This window comes from Podarcis erhardii (genome assembly GCF_964252035.2).
Source record: "Podarcis erhardii genome assembly, chromosome: Z".
Lineage (NCBI taxonomy): Eukaryota > Metazoa > Chordata > Lepidosauria > Squamata > Lacertidae > Podarcis > Podarcis erhardii.
The window spans coordinates 21965866-21981437 of NC_138504.1; the positions used below are offsets into that span (position 1 = coordinate 21965866).

Genomic DNA, 15572 nt, shown 5'->3' on the forward strand with positions numbered 1-15572 from the left:
ATCACGTATGCATGAGGTGGAGGATATTGAAGTTGACAGTGCTTGATAATTTACAACTTTCACCTTCAGCATCTCATAATTTACATCACAATCACTGAAGAGAAACCTGGAGTCAAATAAAATTGATGGGATTAGAGCCCATGTGTGATGTCCCTGAAACTTTGAGACTGCAATCTTATAGTTAGTTACCTTAACATATAGGTCTGATTGAACTCAATGGGACTTATTTCTGAGTAAGCATATATAGGGTTGTGCCTCAGAATGCTCATTTTGAACATGTGGATGGAACTTTCCCATGATCCCTGCTGAATGTGGGCAGGCTTTATCTCCTAGCTGTCAATCTCTGTGATATTTCGTGGTATAGTTTACTTAATACAGAAGTGGGAAATGTTTTTCAGCCCTTTTTTCTGGGCAAACTCCTGAGAGACATATGACAGTGGCAAGCAAAAGTGTGTGGGGGGGTAATTGATGTAAATGTTAATTTTATACACAAGTGTAAGTCAGTAACTGTATATTATAACACACTGAACTTCTGGTTTGGGGGGTTGTGTCCTACCAGGTGTTTCTCCAACTATGCTTTCGGTTAATATCCAAGGATAAGGATAGAAAACATGTGGTCCTCCATACATTGTACTATAGCTTCCTTCTTGTTGTTGTTTTGTTGTTTAGTTGTGTCCAGCTCTTCATGACCCCATAGACCAGAGCACGCCAGGCACTCCTGTCTTCCACTGCCTTCCGCAGTTTGGTCAAACTCATGTTAGTAGCTTCGAGAACACTGTCCAACCATCTCATCCTCTGTTGTCACCTTCTCCTGGTGCCCTCAATCTTTCCCAACATCAGGGTCTTTTCCAGGGAGTCTTCTCTTCTCGTGAGGTGGCCAAAGTATTGGAGCCTCAGCTTCACGATCTGTCCTTCCAATGAGCACTCAGGGCTGATTTCCTTAAGAATGGATAGGTTTGGTCTTCTTGTAGTCCATGGGACTCTCAAGAGTCTCCTCCAGCACCATAATTCAAAAGCACCAATTCTTCAGCGATCAGCCTTCTTTATGGTCCAGCTCTCACTTCCATACATCACTACTGGGAAAACCATAGCTTTAACTATATGGACCTTTGTCAGCAAGGTGATGTCTCTGCTTTTTAAGATGCTGTCTAGGTTTTTCATTGCTTTTCTCCCAAGAAGCAGGCGCCTTTTAATTTTGTGACTGCTGTTACCATCTGCAGTGATCATGGAGCCCAAGAAAGTAAAATCTCTCACTGCCTCTGTTTCTTCCCCTTCTGTTTGCCAGGAGGTGATGGGACCAGTGGCCATCATTTTAGTTTTTTTGATGCTGAGCTTCAGACCATATTTTACGCTCTCCTCTTTCACCCTCACTAAGAGTTTATTTAATTCTTCCTCACTTTCTACCATCAAAGGGTAGCTCCCTACCCTTGGCCATTTGTTATGCTAGCTGTCACACATGTTAGCCATGGAGTCCAAGAACATTTGAACACAGCTTGCTCATCTCTAACCTACAACCACCCTTGTTCTGAGTTCCAGCTGGGCTACCACTAGGAGCTTGGATTGTGCATGCAAGTTTCATTCACAACCCAAACCATAACAGTCAGCGGTGGCATTTTCTATGTAGCAGACTTTACTTCTAGACACTTAAGAGCATAGGAGGCTGGTGGATCAGGCCAATGGCCCATCTAGTCCAGCATCCTGTTCTCCCAGTGGCCTGCCAGATGCCTATGGGAAGCCCACAAGCAGGACTAGAATGCAACAGCATTCGACACACTTACGATTTCCATCAACTACAAGCTCCTCTGACTGCGGAGCTACAACATAGCCATTATGGCTCGTAGCCTATGCTAATCTTATCCTACATTCACTTGCCTAATCCTCTTTTAAAGCCATACAAGTTGGTAGCTGTCACTACTGTCAGCCTCTTCTGTCAGCTCAGTGGAATATCCCTTTCCTTTTCAGGCTGCAGAGGTTCAGCTGGACATGCATGCAAAAGCCATAATGGTTATCCTCTACCTCCACAGTCAGAGGCAGCAATGCTTCTAAATACCAGTTGCTGGAAAGCATGGGAGGGGAGCGTGCTCTCGTGCTCATGTCCTGCTCACTGGCTTCCCACAGGCGTCTGGTTGGCCACTTTGAGAAAAGATTGCTGGACTAGATGGGCCACTCACCAGATCCAGAAGGGTTTTATCGTGTTCTTGTGTTATGTTAGCATGATGATTTAGAGCAGGCATGTCCAACAGGTAGATCGTGATCTACTGGTAGATCACTGGACATCTGCGGTAGATCACTGGTAGATCATTGGCTCCTCCCAAAGAAGCTGAACAACTGTGGCTCCCCTTAAAAGAGCTCAACATTTTCCCTCCTCCCTGAAAAAACTCAACAACTTTGACCTGAACCCCAAAAAGGGGGGTAGATTGCTGCCAGTTTTTAACTCTGTGAGTAGATCACAGTCTCTTGGGAGTTGGCCACCCCTGATTTAGAGTATACTTAGGTACTGAATTATTGTCTTCATTTTCCTGGTTGTAAAGCTAGTGCTTCAGTCCCAGTTTCTAACATTCCTTTTAGACTACATTACCTGTTGTGTTGTGGAACTGTGGCTTTTTGATCGATATACTGCCATTTCAGGGTACATTTCATTCATGGTACTGTGACACAGCAGACATCCTTGGACAGGTCCCTCCCTCCCCAATGTTCTTATGCACTTCTTGCCCCCCCCCTCCATTATCCATCCATAAAAACAGGAAGGGAAAACTGTATGCCAGCATATTACCCCCAATTTCATCCCATGATTGTCTTGATGAAATGGGTTGCAAACAGATTTTGCCCCCAGAAGAAACCAACACAGAAATGAGTGCTAAATATTAGGAAAGCAGAATAAAATACTGTCTTGATGCAGCCTTAGATTCTGTTTACTATGGACCACTGAGCTGCATACACCACAGACAAAAATAATACTTGCAATAAATAATAATAATAATAATAATAATAATAATAATAATAATCTGTACAGAGTTCAATATTTGGGGGGGGAATAAAGCAAAAGGCAAATAAATTTCCTGAGACAAAGCATCTGAAATACACTTACAGATGTTTCTCTACGTTACCAAAAAGAGGGAGTGGGTGGAGGGAGGGAGGGAAGTCCCCTGAGCTAAAATGAAAATTGATTTTTGGGGGGATGGCGGGGCGGGGGGGGGGAGAGACTGAAGGATATGAGTGGATCATCATAATTGGCTCAACATGTGCCACAAGCTCCAGGCTACTTCAACTTCTTTTCTTAGCTGACAGATTTCTTTTGGAATTTCTCTCAAACGAAATACAAATGGGTTAATTGCAATATGTGAAACATTTGACCATCATATCCTCGACAGTGAACCCTCTCCACGGGGGAATTTCAAGAACCATTGTCAAATTCATAACAGCCATTCTAATCCACAGAACCCACCACCCCCCCCCCAAAAAAATGCACCCAGGAGCGGCTTGAAAGGGGTGTGTGTGTGTGTGTGTGTGTGTGTGTGTGTGTAAAATCAGGCTATTTTACTGTAAGATGACACCATCTACAAGAAAATCTTTAATAAAAAAAGAAGAAGAAGAAAGGAAAGAAAATGCTGAGAGTAAAAAGTTGAATATCCGCTCATTAAAGGGATGTCAAAATGAGAGATCTTATCTGCTAATCCTTAAATGCAAATTACTCAGGGAAATTTAACAAGAAACAATTTATGTTCCCAACTGCCTTTGTAGGGATAATAAAGAAAGAACATCCTATACCATTTAGTTTCATTTTAAGAATGAATACCTTGAGCATTAATTCACTTACTGAAATGACTACTGTAAGTGATGCATAATTGAGAGCCAGTGTGGTGAAGTGAGTGTTTGCCTAGAATCAGGGAGGACCCAGCTTCAAATATCTACTCAGCTGTGAAACTCACAGAATGAGCTTCGGCCAATCACAGCCTCTCAGCCTAACCTACCTCACTGGGTTGCAGTGTGAGGGTAAAATGGGAGAGGTGGAAATAAAACATAAACCAGATGGAGTTCTTTAGGAGGAAAGGCATCTTGTGAGCTACAGCCTGGTAGGAGCTGGCTGCAAATAATAGCACAGATACTGGCAGGGTGAGGTCTGCTTCCAATTAACCTCCATCTCCAAGACCCACCCTGTGATGTTCACTGGGGATCACCCTATCACATCACTATGGGCCTCCTCTAGGTCTCAGGTTTAGGCCCTGAAATCTCAGGTCCTGGGATGCTCCTGACCTGGCTACTCTAATTGCAAATGACTTTTGAAATTTTCCATTATTTTAGATGTGGCTTGCTACGTGGTTTGTATGATGAAGAACTGGAGTGGGGAGGGCAGGCTGCTGTCTGAGAAATATAATTCCAAAAACCCCTTGGGCAAGACAGAAATACTTGCATAGCCCTCTGGATTGTGGCCCATCTCATCAATCAAAAGATAACTAGCTAATGCTTTTAAGAAAGCGTGGTGAGCAAATCGTTGGCTTGTTTCACTTAGAGACTAGGAAGGAGGGATTGAAGAAGACTATGCATCTTCTGAAGTTGAAGCTTCAAGATCTTTATCTCAGTTTGGGGGAAGAGGAATTCTATTTTGCTGGGAACCCAATGAGATTTTCATTCTTGCCTAATCAGGAAAATATGTCAGTTGTGCTCTGAGCCTCTCTAAAACAATGGCAGATTACACTGAGGCATTTTGCCCACTGGATGGGAAATGGATGCAGGGATATTGCCTTAATTTCTGATGAGAGCTAATTACAACCCTAGTTTTGTGCTGTTAAACAGACACAAGTCTGGCAGGGGAGTGGAGTGGGGGAAGGAAAGATGGAAATCTTGCTTAAATGAGCTGATATGGGTTTAGGGTGGCCGTGTGTCCTACTTTACAGAAGACAGTCCTCTGTTTGCAGGGCTGTCCAAGTCTGATTTAAAGATGAAGAACTTGGAGGAAAAAGAGCAGACTGAGTAGGTACTTGGGTGATCCAGTAAGTCTTCCCTGCTATGGGTTGTATTTCTGTTTAAATTATACCTCATAGAATCAAAGAATTGTAGAATGGGAAGTTACCCCAAGGGTCATCAAGTCCATCCCCCAGCAATGCTGGAATCTTTTGCCTAACATGGGGCTTGAACCCAAGACCCTGAGATTAAGAGTTTCATGCTGTACCAACTGAGCTATCATATGCCTTGAGGCACACAAATCTGTATCTACAAATTTAATATAATTTTTTATTTCATGAAATTTACAATGTTGCTTGTTTTCAGAAAAACCTCAAAGCAGTGTGCAAGCAAAATAAAACAATAAAATTAACACTAAAAAAAATTTACAACCATAATTTAAAACATACAGAAGGTTAAAACTGCCATAAAATAGACTAAAACAAATTAAAACTCCTACAAACTTTCTGAACATCTGGGTAGGCTTGCCAAAATTTGCAGTTGTACTTGAATATGCAAAGTTGTATTCTCTTTTGCTCTCTTTCATGGTGATGTATACATAAGTGGCCATGCTAACTGGGTCTTGGGTCTTGACTTTTAGAAGACATCTGAGGGCATCCCTGTTTAGGGAAGTTTTTAATGTTAGAAGTTTTATTCTGTTTAATATTTTGTTGGGAGCTGCCCAGAGTGGCTGCGGAAACCCAGCCAGATGGGCGGGCTATAAATAATAAATTATTGTTATTATACTTACTATTATTACTATTAAGTTTGAGTTCATGAGACTCTCCCCTCCCCCCAATGAGTTGAAGGTAGAATGAAAAAGTCATCATTGCCTGAAGTGGATGCTCATCATGCTATCATATCCAGGAAGCAGTTTTGCGGTTTTCATAGGGCTCTGTAAATTTACAAAAAATCTGCCTCAGGGAAGGCAACTGAGGGACAAAGGAAATTAATGTTTGTCATGGAAACAATGCCTTTATTATAGCTCAAAACTACATGTGACTTACAGTTGTCTGTGCATTTGCTCTGATTTTTTTAAAGAAAAGAAACAGCATTAGAGGCAGCAAATTTTAGGGGTAGATTCAAGGGAGAATAAGAGTTGCATAACATTTCCCCCTTATTATCTGTCTACTCTAGGACTGAGTGACCTTTCTAGCCCATGGGCCATGTTGGAAGACATTGCCTTTGAAGTTTGCATTTCTAAGTGGGTTTTTTATTTTATTTAAACAGCTGTAGAGGCATACAAATGCATGACTACCAGGGATCCTAATTTGAATTTGACCTGCAAGGCTGTTTGTTTCAAGCCATACCCACCTAGTCTTCACACCTGACATTATATATGATGTCATGTGTGGGGCAGGTAAAGACATTGCTACCTGCCCAAAGTAGGGTTTGCTGATATCTCTGGTCACTTTTGCCCATATGGTTTGATTTCAAAATGTGTAAACAAAGGAAAATTGCTCACTCACAGTGGCTCAGGGAGATCAAACCCCAATCTACTGACTCAGTTCAGTCCTCCAACCCTGGCCTTCTCAAACATCAGCCTGCCCACATGCTAAGCTAATCTTCATAGGCTCTCCTCCAGGCACTTTCACAGTTAAGGATGAGCATTTAGCAATTGGAAAAATGGCTTCCTGGCTGTGGCAGCCCACTTGTGCAATGCTCTCTCCCTAGAGGCTCAGTTTGATGTTTTATTTTCTGCACCAGGTAACAAACATTTTTTTAAAACACAACAACAGGTATTTCACCCTTGGACAAGATTGTTTTAATATCACAAATTCATGCTGATTTATTCTGTTGTTTCCTCTGCTTTAGTCTGAGGTCCTTCATCCACCTTTTGTTCCCACCCTGCACTCAACTCTCACCTGTGGCTTTTAGAAGCTATCAGAAGGCAATAGTGGCCACACCCCAGGAATGGCTTCAATTGGCTGGCTAAACCAGGTGAGGGTAGCCAATAGGTCTCAAACTCTTGGTGAGTTAGAGGACTTGTCTATCCCGTACATGTGAAGCATGGGAGCCAACCTGGGCCCCGGGTTATGGGTGCCTAGTGTGCATGACATCATGGTGTCATGTTACGACGTGATGTCATGATGTCAAGTATGACGCCCCCCAGCCTTGGAACCTGACTTCCAGTGGCACCAGAAGTCAGATTCTGAGGTCTCAGAAGGCCTTGGAAGTTGCATGGGGGCCCTGCGGTGTGGGTGATGAGCACCCACAACAAAACTTTTATGGGTGCTCAGGCACCCATAGCCCCCCATAGTTGGCACCCCTGATGTGATGACAGGCATTGAGCCAGTTACTGCTGCAAAGTGGAAGGGTAGAAGTTTGTACACTGCAAGAAGATGCTTGCTTCACTGAGACAGGCAAGGAGCGATGCCCAGCAGATCGGCAGCCAATGTGCCAATGACTACTGTCTAAAGCTGTGTCAAAGCATTCAACTTACTGCTGATAGTAGCAACACTTGCAAAATGTACAAAAGCATGAAGAAAAGTCAGGAAAACTGCACTGCTGAGAACTGCTCTGAGAGACAATCACAGACTGCAGCAAGCAGATGAAGCGATGGGCAGAGCACTATCAAGAACTGTACTCATGGGAATGCATGGCCGCTGACACAGCAGTCAACAGTGTCCAGACTCTGTGGGTCTTGGGAGAGCTGGATGTCCCTTCCTGTCATTATAAGCTGAAGAACGCCATCAAGTCTCAGGCATGTGGTAAAGCCCCAGGACAGGAAGGAATCCCAACAGAAGTGCTGAAAGCCAACTTCAATTCCTCCCGAATGACGCACATCCTACAATAAGACATGTCTTTCCATGTTTCAGTCTCTACAGCCGCAGCAAGTGCTGCAGCTTTCCAGTGGTTTAACTTAACCTTTGAGGGTCTGCTCTTTCATTGGTCTCCCAAGGCAGACAGACGCCAACAACTCCATTGTTTATCTCTGTTTTCAGATGTTATTCTCTCTGTTTCCTTCCATAGAGTAAGCCATCCTTGAAATATTTATATTGAATGTTGGACTGTACATTTTATAAAACAATGAAACATACAAATCAACAAGGTGATATGATAAAGGCATATGGTCTGCTGTGGTGTGCTAACTCATTCCACTGCCATTCCAATTGCCATACAGGTGTTGCAGGCTTTCATAGCACTTTCCAAACCTGCCACACCTCCAGGGCCAGTCCACCCATGAGGCAAGGTGAGGCAATTACCTCAGGATGGCAGGCTCTGGATAGCTTAGAAAGACTGCCTGGTCCTCCTCCACTGCACACCCACAGTCTGCACACCCACTGCCAACACTGGAAGGCAGAGGGCAGACACACAACAGCGGGTGTACAGTGGGCAGGGAGCTGTTGCACGGAGGAGGAGGTGGTGGTGTGTGAATGCACCTGCTACAGGAGATGGGTGCATAACAACAGGTGCACAGTCAAGAAGGAGGTGGAGGGGGGGAGGGAAAGGTGGCATTTTTGGTTTTGCCTCTAGTGGGCCATCCAGGGCCAGTCCTGCAAACCTCTTTGTCTACAGGCATTGAAAATGAGTGTGTATGCCATAGGCAATGTTGTCTCTCCTATCCCACTTTCATCTTCCTCTTAATAACTCTTGTCAGTTTCAGCCCCCACTAACATTTTAAGGAACCTGGAGGATATCCCAAAATCTTTAAACGGTTTCATTGGCTATCTGTATCATGCCACATCCCATTTCTACAGAAGGATTTGTCAGGGAGGGGGGCAGAAAAAGAAGTATCAAGTGTTTAATGTGTTGTTGATTTTTCAGGGGTGCCTATGCATAAGTTAAAAGGGCATTAAGATGCTAAATCAGAACAGCAGAGCACGAGACACCTGTCTGCAAGCAAAGACAGCAGATGCAGAGAGAGCTGCAAATTTCTGCCCAAATGGGAATAGCTGAAAGAATCAAGACACTGAGATAGGTATTGCCTATGAGATGAGTCCATGAATAAATTGACTGGAATTCATATGGATGTTAATTTGTGACATCCCAATAAAGGCACTGTGCTACCCAGCTTAGAACCAGATTCTCTACTGTTTGTATCACCAAAGGCCCCTGTGCAAAGGGGAGGCATGCAGTTGGTTCAAGATGGGGTGTGAACACAACAAGGAGCAATCCTTCCAGTAATAAGAATCAACTAAACCCTGGAAGCCAAGTCAATGCTACTTACTGATCAGCTGGTGTTAAGGTATGTTGTACTCCTATAGTTTCTTTTGTCAGGCGTGAGAGAATTTGCAGACAAATACAACAGGGAACCTTGTACTCAGGAGCAAAGGGTAGCCCCTAAGCCTCTTTAACAAATGAATTAAATACATAAACATATAATCTCTTTTGACTTCCACCCCCATTGTTAATCTTACTGTAATGATTTCCCCCTCCACATCTCTTTCATAACTCTATTTTTATAAATCCTTTGTCAATCCATAGTTTGAAATTTTACAAGTTTTCTGTCAATCCTACCAATGTATGTAATTGTTTTCAACGGCTTTTCAAATAAATTATAAACATTCCCCATTCTTTATTAAAGACCTCCTCTTCCTGATTTCTAATTCTTCCTGTAATCTTTGCCATCTCTGCATAGTTCATCAATTTGGTCTGCCACTCTTCTTTCCATTTCTGGGCTAACAGAGTCTGCGCAGCTGTGGTTGCGTACATAAATAGTTTCATCTGGTCCTTTGGGATCTCTGGTTCTATAATGCCTGAAAGAAAAGCTTCTGGTTTCTTAGGAAAAGTTATTTTCAACATTTCTTTCAGTTCATTATATATCATATCCCAGAAGTATTTTATCATCTTATATGACCACCACATATGATAAAAAATACCCTCTTTTTCTTTTTCTTTACATTTCCAGCACATTTTAGACTTTCATTTGTATAGCTATATGGCTGGATAGTGGATGTGGGTGGCCCTGTGGGTTAAACCACAGAGCCTAGGACTTGCCAATCAGAAGGTCGGTGGTTCGAATCCCCGTGACGGGGTGAGCTCCGGTTGCTCAGTCCCTGCTCCTGCCAACCTAGCAGTTCGAAAGCACGTCAAAGTGCTAGTAGATAAATAGGTACCGCTCTGGCAGGAAGGTAAACAGTGTTTCCATGCGCTGCTCTGGTTCGCCAGAAACGGCTTAGTCATGCTGGCCACATGACCCAGAAGCTGTACACCAGCTCCCTCGGCCAGTAAAGCGAGATGAGCGCTGCAATCCCAGAGGCGGTCACGACTGGACCTAATGGTCAGGGGTCCCTTTACCTTTACCTATAGCTGGATAGTGTTCTCGAAGCTACCAGCATGAGTTTGACCAAACTGCGGGAGGCAGTGGAAGACAGGAGTGCCTGGCGTGCTCTGGTCCATGGGGTCACGAAGATTCAGACACGACTAAACGACTAAACAACAACAACATCATGGCCCTCACACATGTCCCCAGGCCACACTCCTCATCGGGGTTCTTGGCCCCCTGCTCCCTCTCTGATGCTACACATGCTAATCATGTTTGCCTCCCAGGGCTTCTGTGCCCAGGATATAACCAATAACACATGCATAGTTCAGTTGGTAGAGCACAAGACTCTTAATCCTGGGGTCATAAGTTTGAGCCCCACATTGGGCAAAAGATTCCTGCATTGCAAGGGGTTGGACCAGATGACCCTCATGGTCCCTTCCATCTATACAATTCTATGATTCTGTGAAGCAAATCTTTTCCATTAATTATATTGTGCCACCCCTTAGTTCCAGTGTCCTTCTGCAGCTCAGCTTACAACCAACCCTAGGAACAGGCAGCTGATGCATTCATTCATTTATATCTTGCCTTTTTCCCTGACAGGGACTTAAGGCAGCTTACAGGTGAACTGCTTATTGCTCAGGCAGGCCTTTGAAAACAAAGGTGCAGACAGTGCTTACCGCTGGGCTGCTGTCAGGGCAAACTGTAATTTCTTATTCTAAATGTGTTCTGATGTATTTCAATTACTGTTTGTCATAGAATCATAGAACCAGAAGAGTTGGAAGGGACCCCAAGGGTCATCTAGTTCAGCTCCCTGCGATGCAGGAATTACAGCTAAAGGATCTCTATGACTAGTTTATTTTTTATTACTTTGCATTTTATAATGTTAATTTTAAATGGAGTTAGCTGCCTTGAATCCCAGCTTGGGAGAAAAGCGGGATATAAATTCAATAAATAATAATAAATGTGCATTCATGAGCTGTGTTCATGTTCTTGTCCCCAAATGCAGCTCCCTAGCATTCCACCTCTCATTTGGAAGGCAGGTTAACCTTCACCACCCAACCTGAGCCTTGCTGCTCCCATCTCTCTCACCTAGGAGCAAGGTAATAACAATTAATGTGGTTTCTTCAGCAACCTCTGTCTGTCTGTGGAATGGATTTCTCCTCTCCCTACAGCCCTGCACCTCCAAATCTGCTACAGAGAGCTAATTTGTGGGATTCTGTGGGAGGAGGAGAGGAAGGGGAAGTCCCATGGCATGAGCAGAAGTCTGCTTGTGTGGCATTGGCTATAACCCAATAAAGAACATAACACACAGTGGATATCAACAAACCTACTCTAAAAATTAACAATCGGTTCTAACAGTGCAATCCTACATGTCTACTCAGGGGGAAGCCCCACTGGGTTCAATGGCATTTACTCCCGTGAAACTACTGAAGGCCGCATACAGTACACTACTAGAATGGGAGACGAAAGATGAAGAGGTAAAATCAGTCATGATCAAATGAGCACAAGATATAGGTCATAATATTATGATGGAAGATTGGGAAAGGTTATGGAAAACCGATTTAAAATTTACAGATTGTTCTTTGTTGAAAGAAAATTATATGAAGATGATGTATAGATGGTATATGACACCAGTGCAATTAGGAAAAATGTATAAAACAAGCTCAAATATGTGTTGGAAGTGTAAAGAAAAGGAGGGGACATTTTACCATATGTGGTGGGACTGTAATGAGATTTTTAAAAATTGGGAAATGATATACAATGAATTGAAGAAAATGTTCCATCTAACATTTGTTTAAAAACCTGAAGCATTTCTGTTAGGGATTGTAGGAAAAGACCTGCCAAAGAAGTTGAAAAACATCTTCATGTATGCGACAATGGCTGCGAGAGTCTTAATAGCACAAAGATGGGAGACTGAGGAAATCCCGACTAAAGAATTATGGCAAGAGAAACTGATGGACTACACAGAATTGGCAAAATTGACACATAAGCTATGGGACAAGGATAACTGTGACTTTAAAGATGAATGGGAACCTTGTACAAAGTATTTAAAGATGCAACAAAGTGAATTGGACTCCTTGGCAGGTTTTGAATAAACACTCACAAACATTTTATTGAAAATAACTACCATACAAATCAAGGATTTATACAATTTTGTAACATGCAGAGAACAGCATTTATAGAGAAACCAGAGACTGGAACTGAGGGAAGTCGGGGTGGGTGGGAAGGGGGGGGGTTATGGGAGGGAGGGGGAGAAAAATGGGGGGGGATTAAGGATGATATGTTTTAAGATAATATATTTTGTTTAATTTCCTAATAATTTTTTTTAAAAAAACAACAATGGCATTTACTCCCAAGAAGATTGGTATAGAGGCTCAGCCTAAATGAGAAAGTTTGGGCAACAGGTGCATACTCCTTGTGAAAGCTTGGTTTGTTGATAGAAACTATTGTATAACATATAAGAGGATTAAAAAAGGCAGGTGCTCACTTGGTGACAGTAAAAGGGATCTGTCTGGGGAATCTATGGTTTTGTTTCTCATTACAAGGGTGCCCCCGAAAACAAAGTATCCTTGCGCCAGGCGAGGGCACTTGTGACACTATCATTGCTGTGATTGTGTGTCTTGGGAGAAGAGCTCATCAAACTGGGATGGGTTGTTCTGAAACTGCAATGTCATGAAAACTGCCATGCTTGAAAAATGTCTATTCATTACAAATCAGAATAATTATTGATGACAGACTGGAATAGGTGGGAGACATCTCATTAAACACAGCTATTGGTAAATGTAGGGGCATGCCTGTTTGCCCCTTAAAAAACTCTACATTTTTAAGGAAACAATCCAACTATCAGTTTATGCATGGAAGAATCCCTAGACTTCAACCATTATCCCAGTCTACATCTGTATTGGAATCAATTTTAACTGCTTTTTATGTATAGTATTGTTGTTAAATGTTAGTATTGTTTTTATGTTTTTTTATGTTTGGAATTGTTTTAAATATTTTTTCTATTTAAAACCACACACCTTTTTTTCTTGTTTGTGCTTTATGACTGTATCTTGTTTTAATTGATTTTCTAATTGCATATATTATTGTCATAAGCCACCTAGCAACTTTTGGTAAAGGGCGTAAGGCATATTTTAAAAACTATTGACCTAACTCTATGACCTCTATCTGTAGACCAGCCTTTACCAGCTTGTGCCTTCCAGATGCTTTTGGACACCCATCAGTTCCATGGCTGTTCATGGGACGTTTTGTGTACCTGGAACAGCCTTCCCAAACCTTGTGTTCTCTAGATGTTTTTGGACAGCTGTGTTGGCTAGGGTTGATGGGAGTTGTAGTCCAAAATGTTTGGAAGTACTAGGGCAAAGATCAGAGGGCAGGATCAGATTCAATGGCCATACATTGATTTTTGTTCAACAGTAGGAGAAATATATTGATAGTAAGAGCAGTTTGACAATGAAGCCAATTATATGATTGGGCGAAAAGATGCCTGCATTGCAGGGGGCTGGACAAGATTATCTACCGTATTTTTTGCTCTATAAGACTCACTTTTTCCCTCCTAAAAAGCAAGGGGAAATGTGTGTGCGTCTTATGGAGCGAATGCAGGCTGCGCAGCTATCCCAGAAGCCAGAACAGCAAGAGGGATCACTGCTTTCCCTGCGCAGCAATCCCTCTTGCTGTTCTGGTTTCTGAGATTCAGAATATTATTTTTCTTGTTTTCCTCCTCCAAAAACTAGGTGCGTCTTGTGGTCTGGTGCGTCTTATAGAGCGAAAAATACGGTATGTGGTCCCTTCTAACTCTTCCATTCTGTGATTCTTTGATAGTGGGGTGGTGGATACTTTCTCACTGGAGAACTTCAGGCAGAATTTGGGCAGCTATCTGTAGTTGTGGATTGGGCAGGGGTTGGGATAGATGACTCACAGGGACCCCTCCAACTCTTTAATTCTATAATGTGGATATTTGGGGCTTATGCTATGTGCTGCAGTGTTGTTGTTGCATTATGTTAGTTTATGGTTCACCTTTCATATAGATTTCAAGGCAATTTGCAATCATACAATAAAAACAATTTAAAATAGGCTTAAAACAATAGAAAATAGCAACTAAACTAAAAACAACACAAGATAAACATCAAAGGCAGAGGCCTTTTCATCCTACTGGGAAAGTTTGTTGATACAAATATATATATTTAGTTGTTTCTGGAAAGTACAGATAGCAAGTCCCTGTCATATCTCAACAGGGATGCTGATCCACAAAACGGGGGCCATCACAGTGAAAGCCCTGCAGTGAGTTGCTGTGGAGCAGGCTACAGATATTTCAAGAACTCCAAGGAGAGGCTCTCTTGCAGAACACTTTGACTTACTGTGGATATAAGGGGATACTGAACTGTGCAAAACCTGGAGGATGGTCAACAGCATGATCCAGTTCCAGTACACGTCATGGGTAAAGATTCCATCCATGCCCTGGTTTGAGGGTGTTTGTAGGTTTGCAGTAGCAGCTAGGATTGATTGATTGATTGATTGATTGATTGATTGATTTGCCTTTATATATAACCTATATATATATATATATATATATCACCTTTAAATCTTAAGCTTCTGCTAAAAAATGGGAGCTGAGGCAGCCATGGCTTATCCTGCCCATTTCCCCTGCCCCAGGCCTTCTCACCTGCTCCTCTCCTTGGCCTGCTGCATTATGCATCTGCAGCACTATTCAATAAAACAGGTGGGGAGCAAAAGGAGTGGGAGAGCATCTGGAAGAAGCCACAGTTCCTTCTGTCTTGATTCCACAGCACTGTGAAAGGTAAAGACGGAAACTGCAGCTGGCAACCCTTGGTGGCATCCCCAGATGCCTGAGAGATAACAGCAACCTGCCAAGGATGTTGTTTTTGTTTCAAACATTGCAAATTTTGGATAAGATGGATTGCTTCAAGAAGTGGCAGAAAGATATTTCCAGATTTGTTTGGCAGGGCAAAAAGCCTCGAATAAAATTTAAGATATTAACTGATACTAAAGAAAGAGGTGGATTTGCCCTGCCAGACCTTAAACTTTATTATGAATCAGCTGCTTTTTGCTGGCTGAGAGAATGGCTGCTTCTTGAAAACACTGACGTGTTGGATTTAGAAGGTTTCAATAATGTATTCGGCTGGCATGCATATTTGTGGTATGATAAGGTAAAAGCACATAAAGCTTTTAAAAATCATATTGTTAGGAAAGCATTGTTTAATGTTTAGATAAGATATAAGGATTTGTTAGGGGGGGAGGCCAAGATGGTTGTCACCAATGGAAGTGAAGGCACAGAAAAAACTCAATATGGAGGCCAAATGGCCAAAATATTGGGAAATTTTGGAACAAGACGGAGACAGAATAAAATTGCAGAGTTTTGAGAAATTGAAAAATAAAGTGCGAGACTGGCTCCATTATTATC

General features: G+C 42.5%; 1 long non-coding RNA gene across 2 annotated transcripts; it reads left to right on the forward strand.

Annotated features, from left to right (window-relative positions):
* The first annotated feature begins 7091 nt into the window (after positions 1–7091).
* Positions 7092–15018, forward strand: LOC309334070. 2 transcript variants are annotated; one of them, XR_014152832.1, is made up of 5 exons: positions 7092–7915; positions 8710–9130; positions 11157–11250; positions 14386–14588; positions 14938–15018. It is a non-coding gene; the product is annotated as an uncharacterized lncRNA (long non-coding RNA). The 2 variants fall into 2 exon arrangements; XR_014152831.1 differs by having other exon boundaries at positions 7092–9130.
* Positions 15019–15572: the final 554 nt, after the last annotated feature.